The sequence below is a fragment of the Saccostrea echinata genome, unplaced genomic scaffold (assembly GCF_033153115.1).
Source record: "Saccostrea echinata isolate AGI-Se365-2 ecotype Australia unplaced genomic scaffold, CSIRO_AGI_Sech_v1 ptg000001l, whole genome shotgun sequence".
NCBI classification, from domain to species: domain Eukaryota; kingdom Metazoa; phylum Mollusca; class Bivalvia; order Ostreida; family Ostreidae; genus Saccostrea; species Saccostrea echinata.
Window position 1 is genome coordinate 34,585,001 of NW_026889750.1, and position 12,530 is coordinate 34,597,530.

Genomic DNA, 12,530 nt, shown 5'->3' on the forward strand with positions numbered 1-12,530 from the left:
AGTGGGAAGTTAGAGTACATGAGAAAACCATGTGTTACAGATGGCCTACTACACTCAACAGATGTTTGATACATATATAGAAATGCTCAACTTACTATAGTATATAACCTGCTTGTTTTCAATTCATCTTACTTTTGATTAAATACACTAGTCCTTTCATGATTGTTGTATTTGATTTAATTATAAATAAATTAAAAAAAAAACAAATATTTTATTTTGTTTTATTTAGTAGTTTGCAGGTTATTAGTACAAGAAAAAAATTTAGAGTATTTACATTAATATCAGGAATAAATTAAAAAAGGGGGAGGGGCCCCAACTGTTCAAAAGGAAAACAATTCTAAGACAGTGGTTATTCTAGAGACTGTGAAGTGTGAGGAAGTAACAGAGAGAACAGAACATTACATATAGTCCTGATCTCTAAATTTTTCCTATTTTACTAAATACAATTTAAAACAACTTCCAACACAGTACTCTTACTTTTTGAAATTTTCTACAGTAATTCCATCATGCAAGTTTTATTAGGTCACCTGGGTCTATTGCTGTCTGTTTTTGTCTTCTATAAAGCTTTAAACATTTTCAGCTTCTCATATACCACTGAACCAATTTCAACTAATTTTGGTATATTATCATTTATGGGTAAAGAGGAAAATAAGTTTTGAATTGCATGGTCTCTGCATTCCTGGACCTGAGGGGTGGGATGAAACCATCAAAATAAAAATATCTTTAAAAATCTTTACCCCAAGACATCAAACAGACAAACTGGCGACAAAATTGTAATAAGCTTGGAGTCCTCTACCATAATTGTGAAATTCATGGCCCCAGGGTCAGGGGCTCTGGTGTAAGAGTGGGGCTCTAGTGATTATATACTAGGTGAAAATGCATAAATTCTTTTAAAATCTTTTTCTCCTCTCTGTACCGGTATATATAGCTAACAAACTTTGTGCATAGTTATGCTTCTTTAAAAATTGTGCAATTCTTAGCTGCCTCATTCTAGTATTAGGGTGGGGCTCTATTGGTTTGTGTAGGGATAAAATGCATGAATTCTTTAAAAATTGTCTTCTCTCACCGACAAACAAAATACATATGTACATGATTAGTTATAATTAGCAGGGAGGGGGGAGGCACTAGCTTCCAAAATTGTGAAATTCATAATCCTTGGGTTAGGTATTTTGGTCATACAGTGAAAATACATAGATTATTTAAAGATTACTTGGTGCATATAGTTATAATTAGAGAAGGGTGCTTAAATTCAAATAATGTGCAATTCTTAGCCACCGGATTCTGAAATTCTGGTATAAGGGTGGGGTTCTATTGGTCGTGTAAAAATCTTTTAAAATTGTCTTCTCTTGCCGACAAACAAAATACGTAATTATAATTATCAGGGGGACCACTTCCAAAATTGTGAAATTCATAGTCCTTGGGTTAGGTATTTTGGTCATATAGTAAAAATGCATAGATTATTTAAAAATCCTCTTCTCTCCCCAGTATATTTACATTGTAACTGACAAACTAAATGCATTATTATGATAAAAAAGAGTGCCACTTCCAAAATTATTAAATTCATAGCCCCTGAGTCAGAGGTTCTGATGTTAGGGTAGGGCTCTATTGATCATAAAAATGCAAATTCTCTCTCTCTTTCTTTGAAGATAAATCCATTTTTTATGTTTTGATTTGGGGCTTTCAATTTACATCTTGGCTAATATTTTAAATTATTATCTTTGGCAAGGTTCAATACATTGCAATTTCTACATGTTGGCCTTCTGCCAAATAAATGATTAAATAAATGAAAAATAAATTAATGAACAAATCAATCAATAAAAAGCTAAGGTTAAAGTTTCTCAAATGCAAGTCAGACTCCAAGGTCAAGAGATCAAAAGTGTTGTTACCCAAACAAAGGACTTGTGTCAATGGATATACCTGTAAATATGAAAGCCCAAGCACCAACCGTTCAAAAGTTATCGTCAAGGTTCAAAAATCTTGTTTTCTAATGGGTCAAACTCTAAGGTCAAGGTCAGAATTAATGGTACGCAGAAGACATTGTCATAAGAAATAGACATGCAATATATAAAAGCCCTAGCACCAACAGTTTAAAAGTAATGGAAAAGGATAAAGTTTTTCAAAAGTAGGTCAAATTCCAAGGTCAAGGTCAAAAGGTCAACATTGTTGGTATCCAAAGAAAGGTCTTGTCACAAGGAATATACCTGTGAAATTTGAAAACCCTAGTGCTAACTGTTCAAAAGATATGGCCAAGGTTAAAAGTTTATAGAAATGGGTCAAACTCTAAGGTCAAGGTCAAAAATATTTATACCCATGGAAAGGCCTTGTGAGGATGAATACATATGTGAAATATGAAAGCCCTAACGCCAACTGTTCGAAAGTTATGACCAATGTTAAAAATGGGTATTTTTTTGCAAAACTGGGCCAAACTCCAAGGTCAAGAGGTCAAATATTTTGGTATCCAAAGGAAGGTCTTGTCACAAGGAATACACATGTGAAATATGAGGGCCATAGCTCTAACCAATCAAAAGTTATGGGCAATGTTAAGTTTTTGCGGGCAAACAGACAGCTAGACGGACGGTCAGGGCAAAAACTATATATACCCGAATCTTCGATTATAGGAGCATAAAAATTGGGGAAAAAACCCACAAGGAAAACATTTTAGCTATGTATAATACATAACATTGTTTAAAGACAATAACGTTGCAAACAACTAAGAAAACAAGATGTGTTTGTAAAACATCGATGCCCCCGTATGGCAACTTATAGAGAAGGTTAAATACTTTCTCAAATGCAAATCAAATATGTTGGTACCCAAAGTAAGGTCTTGTCTCGAAGAATATACCTTTGAAATATGAAAGCCCAAGCAGCAAGCATTGAATAGATATGGAAAAGGTTAAAGTTTTTCAAAAGTAAGTCAAACATCAAGGTCAAGGTCAATTAATGGTGCCCAAGGAAAGACCTTCTCATAAGAAATATTTATACTTAAAAAATATGAAAACCCTAGCACCAACCTTTCAAAAGTTATGGCCAAGGTTAAAGTTTTTCAAAAGTAGGTCAAGGTCAAAGGGTAAAAGTTGTTGGTATCCAAAGGAAGATCTTGTCACAAGGATTCACAAGGATTACATATGTGAAGTATGAAAGCCCAGCACTAATTGTTCAAAAGTAATGGCCAAGGTTAATGTTTTCCAAAAGTAGGTCAAACTCCAAGGTCAATGGGCTATAATTGTTGGTATCCAAAGAAAGGTTTTGTCACAAGGAATACAAATGTGAAGTATGAAGCCCTAACACCAACAGTTCAAAAGTTATGGCCAAGGTTAAAGTTTTTTAAAAAGTAGGCCAAACTCCTAGGTCAAGTTCAATGGGTCAAAATTGTTGGTATGCAAAGGAAGGTCTTGTCACAAGAATTACATATTTGAAGTATGAAAGCTCTAGCACCAACTGCTCCAAAGTTACGGCCAAGGTTAAAGTTTTTCAAAAGTAGGTCAAACTCCTAATTTTTTCACTCGGGCTTCAAATTAATACGTTTATGCGGCACTCGGGGAGCAGTGACGGGTCCCTTAGCTTGACACAGGGCCTCTTTTTAAGGTCTGTATCTTTTTTTTCAAAGAGCTGTGCGCTTGGCGATGGAGGTTGTTCCTATTTTTTATCGAACTAGGTCTGTCGCAGCCAGGGCTTGAACCCACGACCTTCACAATACGGAGAGAGCACTCTACTAACTGAGCTATCGTGGCGGTTATTAGCAGTGTTCGATTAATGTTGTCCTGATTTAACCTTTGTGTGATCATGTGATGTAAGAATTGAGGACCAGAATAGGATATGTATGTTTTTAATCTCCTATCATCAAGAACAAAAGTCACCAAGATCAACAGTTTTAAAACAACACATATTGATCTACCTATAGAGGATGTTTTAAGACTATACTATATAGTACACACAGTAGAACCAAACACATCAGCTTAATAAAATTGACAACGTAGACAAACATACGGACAGAAAATCAGTCCATAGATCGGATAATACTTTGCAAGTTGGCTTAAAACATACAAGTTGTTGATTTTAGCAACCACTGCCTACTCAGCAACAATGAAAATCTCGGAGTTTCCCTGACTGATGATGCTGAGCAGAGTGACAAACACTGACAAGTAATGTGGCACTGCAAAAGAGGAATCCGATAATGAAAAGTATGTATTGACACTATTGACAAGACCTCTCTTCTTTTATTGGAGAAAGGAAATCTTATTGGCTGAGTTTATCGTCAAAACCGATTACTGGAGAACTTAATCGTCACCATTACTCGTGAATTCGGATGGGGTACGGAAATATATATATGACAATTTTACTTATCGATTTTGTAGCTAACAGTCAGTGGTTGAGTACTATATTTTAACCAGTAATCACAATTACCAAGACCGTTGAATTAACTCACACACGATTCCTCTCCTTCGTGAGAGCAATAAAAATCTAATCAAGGAAGTGAAAAGGTTTGCGATTGATTTCTGCAGATCATAAACCGCTTATTGTGTTCTTTAATTTTCAAACTATTAGGCCTGGAATCCAGTTCCGTAAGTCAAATGAAGTCTGGGCTCTATTATGCACTGTCTTCTTTTTTTTTTCATTTGAACCATCAAATAAAATTCTTCATAGGGTTTTCTTTTCAGAAGGGAGAATTTAAAACTGTATATGGTTTCCCAGTCTCTTTTGATCATGAGTTCCTGCTTAAAGAGAATATGATGCCTTTTCTATTGGATGCAAACTCGGGGTTTATGGAGGAAAACTTCACGCTGAAGTCTAAAGAAAAGGTTTGAAATTAAAACTTCTGTATATATACCTGTTTTATTATATCCGTTTTCGATTGAAAAAAGAGCTAGGTTTGCATGGGAATTTAATGTTGCAATATTCAAAGGTTCAATTTTAAAGTAAAAATCAAGTAAATGATAGTCTGTACATATTTCTAAAATTTGAGAAAGGAGTTCTTTACAAATATAGCTTGGTGAAATAATTTGTATCGGGGCATAATTTTAAGTAAACACAACGAAAAAATACATTTTAAACTGTCATTTGCATGTATCGGGGCATAATTTTAAGTAAACACAACGAAAAAATACATTTTAAACTGTCATTTGCAATGAACAATGAAGAAAGTCAGATTTAAATATGGGAGGTTTTTTTTCCATCTTGGAAAAACGAAATGTATCAATATTGCCTACAGTCTCTCAGAAAACGGTTTTTCGTATATCTTCTTGACCTTTTCTTTAAAATGATATTAAAATTGTTCTAAATTAACAAAATAGTCATGTTATAACTCAATATCAATTTAAAAATAAAGTATTTTATTATTTGAAGAAGATATGCAAGAACAAACGTAAATACATGGTATAGAGGAAATTCGGACTAAATTTTTAATTTTTAATTTTTTATTGTTATATCATTCATAAAGTTAAGATTCAACGGTTTTTTGCAAATATTATGTGTGTTAAAGCTCATGTATTATTTCAATTAATTGAATGACATGCAATAAAAAATTTCAAAAAATATGAACAAAAACCGTTCCAGATAACATATACATGTATAATTATTCTCAATAATTTGATCATTGACATCATATAGCTTTAATACAAGTACCAACAGAATAAGGGCAATAAAAGTAAATTGGGGCTATAAATAATTCAGAGTTCTTATCATTCAGATTTTTGTAATATTAGATTAAAGATGGGTAAAAATTGTAAAGTTGACAGAGGAAATTCAGACTGGCATAATTAACAAGTTTATGATTCAAATTCTAATTGTTTATTTATATGAAACAAACTATTCCATTCCTTTTATATTTCATTATCCAAAGAGTTTTCTAACTTATAATATTTTGTAAATAAAGAAAATATTGGACAATGGACATATTTTCTCAGGGGCAACTAGCATGAAAAGTAGGTAAGTGACCTAATCATTTGAAAGTGAATAATAACACTTCAATCATAAGTCTACAATGTACAATAGGTGGTTTTTCATTTTTAGCTCACCTGAGCCGAAGGCTCAAGTGAGCTTTTCTGATCAAAATTTGTCCGTTGTCTGTCGTCGTCGGCGGCGTCGTCGGCGTCGTTGTTGTCGTAAACTTTTCACATTTTCATCTTCTTCTCCAGAACTACTGGGCCAATTTCAATCAAACTTGGCACAAAGTATCCTTGGGTGAAGGGGTTTCAAGTTTGTTCAAATGAAGGACCACGCCCTCCTCCAAGGGGAGATAATTACGAAATAGCAAAAAATTAATGGCATTATTGAAAAATCTTCTTCTCAAGAACCAGTGGGCCAGGAAAGATGAAACTCATGTGGAATTATTGTCAGGTAGTGTAGATTCAAATTTGTTCAAATCATGACCCCCGGGGATAGGGTGGGGCCACAATGGACGATCAAAGTTTTACATAGGAATATATAGGAAAAATCTTCAAAAATCTTCTTCTCAAGAACAGCAAAGCTATGATTGGTCATATTTATATGGAAGCATCCTCAGGTGGTGTAGATTCAAGTTTGTTCAAATCATGACCCCCGGGGGTAGGTTGGGGCCACAATGGACGATCAATGTTTAACATAGGTATACATAGGAAAAATCTTCAAAAATCTTCTTCTCAAGAACAGCAAAGCTATGATTGGTCATATTTATTTGGAAGCATCCTCATATAGTGTAGATTAAAGTTTGTACAAATCTTGACCCCCGGGGATAGGGTGGGTCCACAATGGACGATCAAAGTTTTACATAGGAATATATAGGAAAAATCTTCAAAAATCTTCTTCTCAAGAACAGCAAAGTAATTATTGGTCATATTTATATGGAAGCATCCTCAGGTGGTGTAGATTCAAGTTTGTTCAAATCATGACCCCCGGGGGTAGGGTGGGGCCAAAATGGACGATCAGTTTAACATACATGTAGGTGTAAATAGGAAAAATCTTCAAAAATCTTCTTCTCAAGAACAACAAAGCTATGATTGGTCATATTTATTTGGAAGCATCCTCAGGTGGTGAAGATTCAAGTTTGTTCAAATCATGACCCCCGGGGGTTGGGTGGGGCCACATTGGACGATCAAAGTTTTACATAGGAATATATAGGATAAATCTTCAAAAATCTTTTTCTCAAGAACAGCAAAGCTATGATTGGTCATATTTATATGGAAGCATCCTCAGGTGGTGTAGATTCAAGTTTGTTCAAATCATGACCCCCAGGGGTAGGGCGGGGCCACAATGAACGATCAAAGTTTTACGTAGGAATATATAGGAAAAATCTTTAAAAATCTCAAGAACAGCAGAGCCACGGTTTGTCATATTTATACGGAAGCATCCTCATATAATGTAGATTCAAGTTTGTTCAAATCATGACCCCCCCCCCCCACTCCCTTTTTAGGGGTAGGTTGGGACCACTTATGCATTTAAGCTTTTCAATACTAAACTGATTTTTCCTTTTTTCCTAGCCACAGTGCTCAGGTGAGCGATGTAGCCCTTGGGCCTCTTGTTATCAGTGGAATGTTTTTGTTGTCATTCGAGTAAACGTCATTCTTAAGGTATGTCACTCGTGACATGAGTTATATCAAGGAATTTTTGAGAAGTATATTTTAGATAACTACTCCTATAGCATGACTCAAAATCGAAATGAAAATTGGGGGTCAGTGTTCATCTTAATGAGCTACGATTCAATTAACTGGACCTTTTTGCACTTAAATTGTAACTCTAAGGCTAATCACTTTAATCTTTATCGTATTTAACTAAATGTAATCAAGGCAATAACTATAATCTTGTTTCATATTAAATAGTTTGAAAAATATTTATAATTGAAAAAAATCCTGCAAATTAATGCGTGCTATTTAAGAAATAATGTATCATTTATGTGATTAAATCCCATAAAGCCCGAATGGCTTTATATGGTAGATTTGATCACATGCCAACCCGTATTTACATCCCGATAAAACTTTTAAAATGATACCCTAGCTATTACTTATATTTACATTTGTGACTGATTTATTACAAATAATAAGGTATTAAAGTTTTAAACCCATAAATGATTTATTTTTTTCAAAACTCAACGGTATAAATTGAATGTTTTGAACATGTCGATCACTTATGACGTGACTATGAAATTACGTAGATCGTTTATGACTAAACAATCAATTTATGGTCACATGACGAACTTATTTTACTTAGGCAATAACAGATTTTCTTATATCAAGCTTTTAATGACTTTAGTGCCGATCGGTTTAAAGTATCGTGTAATTTAAAATAATGAAAGAAAAAGTTGGGGTCAGAGATATACATTTTGAGATATTGGTCAAAATATCCGATTTTCAGGCAAAAATTTTATCTTGACTTCTTAAATATATCTTCATATATTTTGGCAAAGTCTGTTGAGTGAATGTGTAAAAAATATTACTTGAAACCTACAATTAATATTCCTAGCATATAATAAGGAAAAAAAACGAATAACGAAAAAAATTCTCCAAGTAAAAATATGTAGAGCTAAAGTTTCAAGGTAACAAGCAAATTCAAAGAATTTTATTCCCCGCTTTCAGTGTCTCAATAATGGGATGCCATTATTTATGATATATTGTAACTGTCTTTTTGTGTGTCTTGTCTTCTCTGAGCAACATAGAACAAGAGGCCCATGGGTCACATTGCTCACCGAGCACACTGGCTAAAGAGAAGCAAAAATCAGTTCAGTATTGAAAAGTTTTAAGGGGAGGGAGTGGGGCAAACTTAAATTTACACTACCTCAGGATGCTTCTATATCAATATTGATAATCATGGCTTTGCTGTTCTTAAACAGAAGAACTTTTATTTTGCTCTTACCCTTAAGGTTTTCCATCATCTATCCTTAAATGTCCATCACATACATAATACTCTGATATTAATATAAAGCATTTTACAATAGAAAAGGATTTATCAAGAGAAAGTTTCAAAAACGTTATTAACTAAGCAGTAAGTACATAACAAAGATTGCATTGAAGTCTATGGAGCAATTTTTAAAAAATAAAAAATCAAATAATAAGAATATCAATAAATACTGTAGTGGGAAAATGCACTAAAACACATTAGAAATAGAATGACAATTGAAAACGATTTTTTTTACCAGATAAGTTTCTTAAAATTGATTTTTTATTAATTAAAAATAGAGGGAGATAACTCTTACCAAAAATCAAGGTCATAAATTAGGACACATCCCGCCCTTACATGCTAATAGTAATAAATGGGAATTATGTCTAAATATACTGAGTATTCAACACCTAAACATCTCTTATGTATTCAATTTCATTGAATCTTTTGCCATTAGGATGGAATACCTTAATTTCTTTATTGCTGACTCATCATCCAACTTCTACGGCTACCTTCTGAATGCCTGACTTTCCCAAAGCTTTGCCTTATATACCCTTAGGCTAGTCCATTCCAAAGTTTGTCAGGTCATTCCACTATTCGTAGTCTTCAATGCGTTTTACTCAAATGCTCCTTAACCATTACACCTATATATTCCTACATGTATGTAAACCTTGACCCACTGTTGTGGCCCCGCCCTACCCAGGGGTCATGATTTGAACAAACTTGAATTTACACTACCTGAGGATACGTCTGTATTGATATGTCTATAATGGCTTAGCTGTTCTTGAGAAGAAGATTTTTAAAGACATTTCTTATATATTCCTATGTAAAACTTTGACCCCCTCTTGTTGCCCCGTCCAACCCCCGGGGGTTATGATATGAACAAATTTGAATCTAGAGTATGTAATGAAGCTTTCACTTAAGTTTCATCTTTTCTTGCCCAGTGGTTCTTGAGAAGAAGATTTTTGAAAGATGCACCAAATTTTCACGAATTCTTAATTATCTCCCCTTGAAAGAGAATGCGGCACTTCCTGTGAACAAACTTGAATCCCCTTCACCCAAGGATGGTTTGTGGCAATTTTGGTTGAAATTGGCCCAGTGGTTCTTGAGAAGAAGTCGAAAATGTGAAAAGTTTACAGACAACGGACGACAGACGGACGTCGGACATACTTTGTTCAGAAAAGCTCACTTGAGCTTTCGGCTCAGGTTAGCTAAAAAAAAAGACATAAATTATTGAATTAATAACAGATATGACAAAGATTATAGCTTCTCAAAACTACATCAAACTTCAAGATCAAGGTCATGAGGTCAAATATCATAACACAATCCGAAAGGTCTTGTCACAAGTAATGCACATGTGAAAAAAATATTAACAAGAGGCCCATGGGCCACAACGCTCACCTGAGTCAATATGGCCCTGTTGTTCTTCGTATGCAGATGTCTTCTCTTATATATTCATATAAAGCTTTGATGGCCTGTTCTAAGCATACCCTACCCCCAGGTGCCATGTTTTGAATGAAATTGAATATAAACCTTCTGAGGATGCTGCTATATTCAGATAACTTATCATGGTTTTGCTGTTCTTTAAAACGGAATTTTAAAGATGTCTGACACCCTACCCTGGGGGTTGGGGTTGGGGGGTGGGGTGGGGTCATGATTTGAACAAACTTGAATGTACACTACCTGAGGATGCTTCCAAATCAATATGACTAATCAAGACTTTGTTGTTCTTAAGAAGAAGATTTTTAAAGATATTTCCTATATATTTTCTTTCATAAAACTTTGATCCACCATTATGGCCCCACCCTACTACTGGAGGATGCATTGAACAAACTTGAATCTGCAATACTTGGGGATGCTTCCATATCAATATGACTAATCATGGCTTTCCTGTTCTTGAAAAGATCTTTAAAAATTTTTTCTATATATTCCTATGTAAAACTTTGATCCCCCATTGTATCCCCACCCTACCCCCGGGGGTCATGATTTGAACAAACTTGAATCTACACTACCTGAGGATGATTCCATATCAATATGACTAATTCTGGCTTTGTTGTTCTTTAGAAGAAGATTTTTCAGAATTTTTTCTATATATATTCCTATGTAAAACTTTGATCCACTATTGTGGCCCTGCCCTACCCCTGGGGGTCATTATTTGAACAAACTTGAATGTACACTACCTGAGGATGATTCCATATCAATATGACTAATTGTGGCTTTGTTGTTCTTAACAAGAAGATTTTCAAAGAATTTTCCTATATATTCCTATGTAAAAATTTGATCCTCCATTGTGGCCCCGCCCTACCCCCAGGGGTCATGATTTGAACAAAATTGAATCAACACTACCTGAGGATGATTCCATATCAATATGACTTATTGTGGCTTTGTTGTTCTTTAGAAGATTTTCAAAGAATTTTCCTATATATTCCTATGTAAAAATTTGATCCCCCATTGTGGCCCCGCCCTACCCCCAGGGGTCATGATTTGAACAAAATTGAATCAACACTACCTGAGGATGATTTCATATCAATATGACTAATTGTGGCTTTGTTGTTTTTGAGAAGAAGATTATTAAAGAATTTTCCTATATATTCCTATGTAAAACTTTGATCCCCCATTGTGGCCCCACCCTACCCCCGGGGGTCATGATATGAACAAACTTGAATCTACACTATGTAATGAAGGTTTCACATAAGTTTCAACTTTTCTGGCCCAATGGTTCTTAAGAAGAAGATTTTTAAAAGATGACACCAAATTTTCACCAATTCTTAATTATCTCCCCTTGGAATAGGGCGTGGCCCTTCATTTGAACAAACTTGAACCCCCTTCACCCAAGGATGCTTTGTGGCAAGTTTGGTTGAAATTGGCCCAGTGGTTCTTGAGAAGAAGTCGAAAATGTGAAAAGTTTACAGACGGACGGACAGACGGACAGACAGACAGACTACAGACAAAATGTGATCAGAAAAGCTCACTTGAGCTTTCAGCTCAGGTGAGCTAAAAACCATGTAGAGTGTACAATCTTGTAACAGGTAATGCACATCTCAAATGTAAATGTCATGTCTTTTCTCAATCAAAAGTTTTTGAAATTTGAAAATTTTGCTAAACTTCAAGGTTAGGTCGTCGGGCTAAAAATCGTAGTGCATTTAGAAATGATTGTCACGGGTAATGCACGTATCAAATATGAATGTCCTATCTTTGCTCCTTCAAAAGTTAATAACACTGATGAAATGTTTGAAAATTAGGTCAATCTTGAAGGCCAAGGTCAAATATTGTAGCACATTCGGAAACACTTTGACACAGTTAATGTACTTGTCTGATATGAACGCCCTATCTTATCTCAATCAATAGTAATCACCAGAGTTAATTTTTTTGAAAATAAGGTCAAACATGAAGGTCAAGGGGTCAAAAACATTGCATGCTCAGAAACATCTTGTCACATGTAATGCATATGTCAAATATGAAATCCCTATCTCTTCTCAATCAAAAGTTATAAGCAAAGAGAATTTTTTTGAAAAGTAGGTCATACTTCAAGGTCAAGGGGTAAAAAATCATGGAAAATTTAGAAATGTCTTTTCACAGGTAATATACATGTATAATATGAAAGCCCAATCTTCTTTGTAATATTAACATTTTTGAAAAGTAGCTTAAACTTCAAGGTCACAGGGTCAAAATCATAGTATATT

At 34.5% G+C, this 12,530-nt stretch overlaps 1 protein-coding gene across 2 annotated transcripts in view; it reads right to left on the bottom strand.

Annotated features, from left to right (window-relative positions):
• Positions 1 to 10,041, bottom strand: part of LOC133190510 (epidermal retinol dehydrogenase 2-like) — a 45,983-nt gene extending 35,942 nt beyond the window's left edge. For both annotated transcript variants that reach the window (XM_061326174.1, XM_061326183.1), the window contains exon 1: positions 10,037 to 10,041. The gene's annotated coding sequence lies outside the window, so the exon portion shown is untranslated. The remainder of the gene's footprint in view (positions 1 to 10,036) is intronic.
• Between the last annotated feature and the right edge of the window lie 2,489 nt (positions 10,042 to 12,530).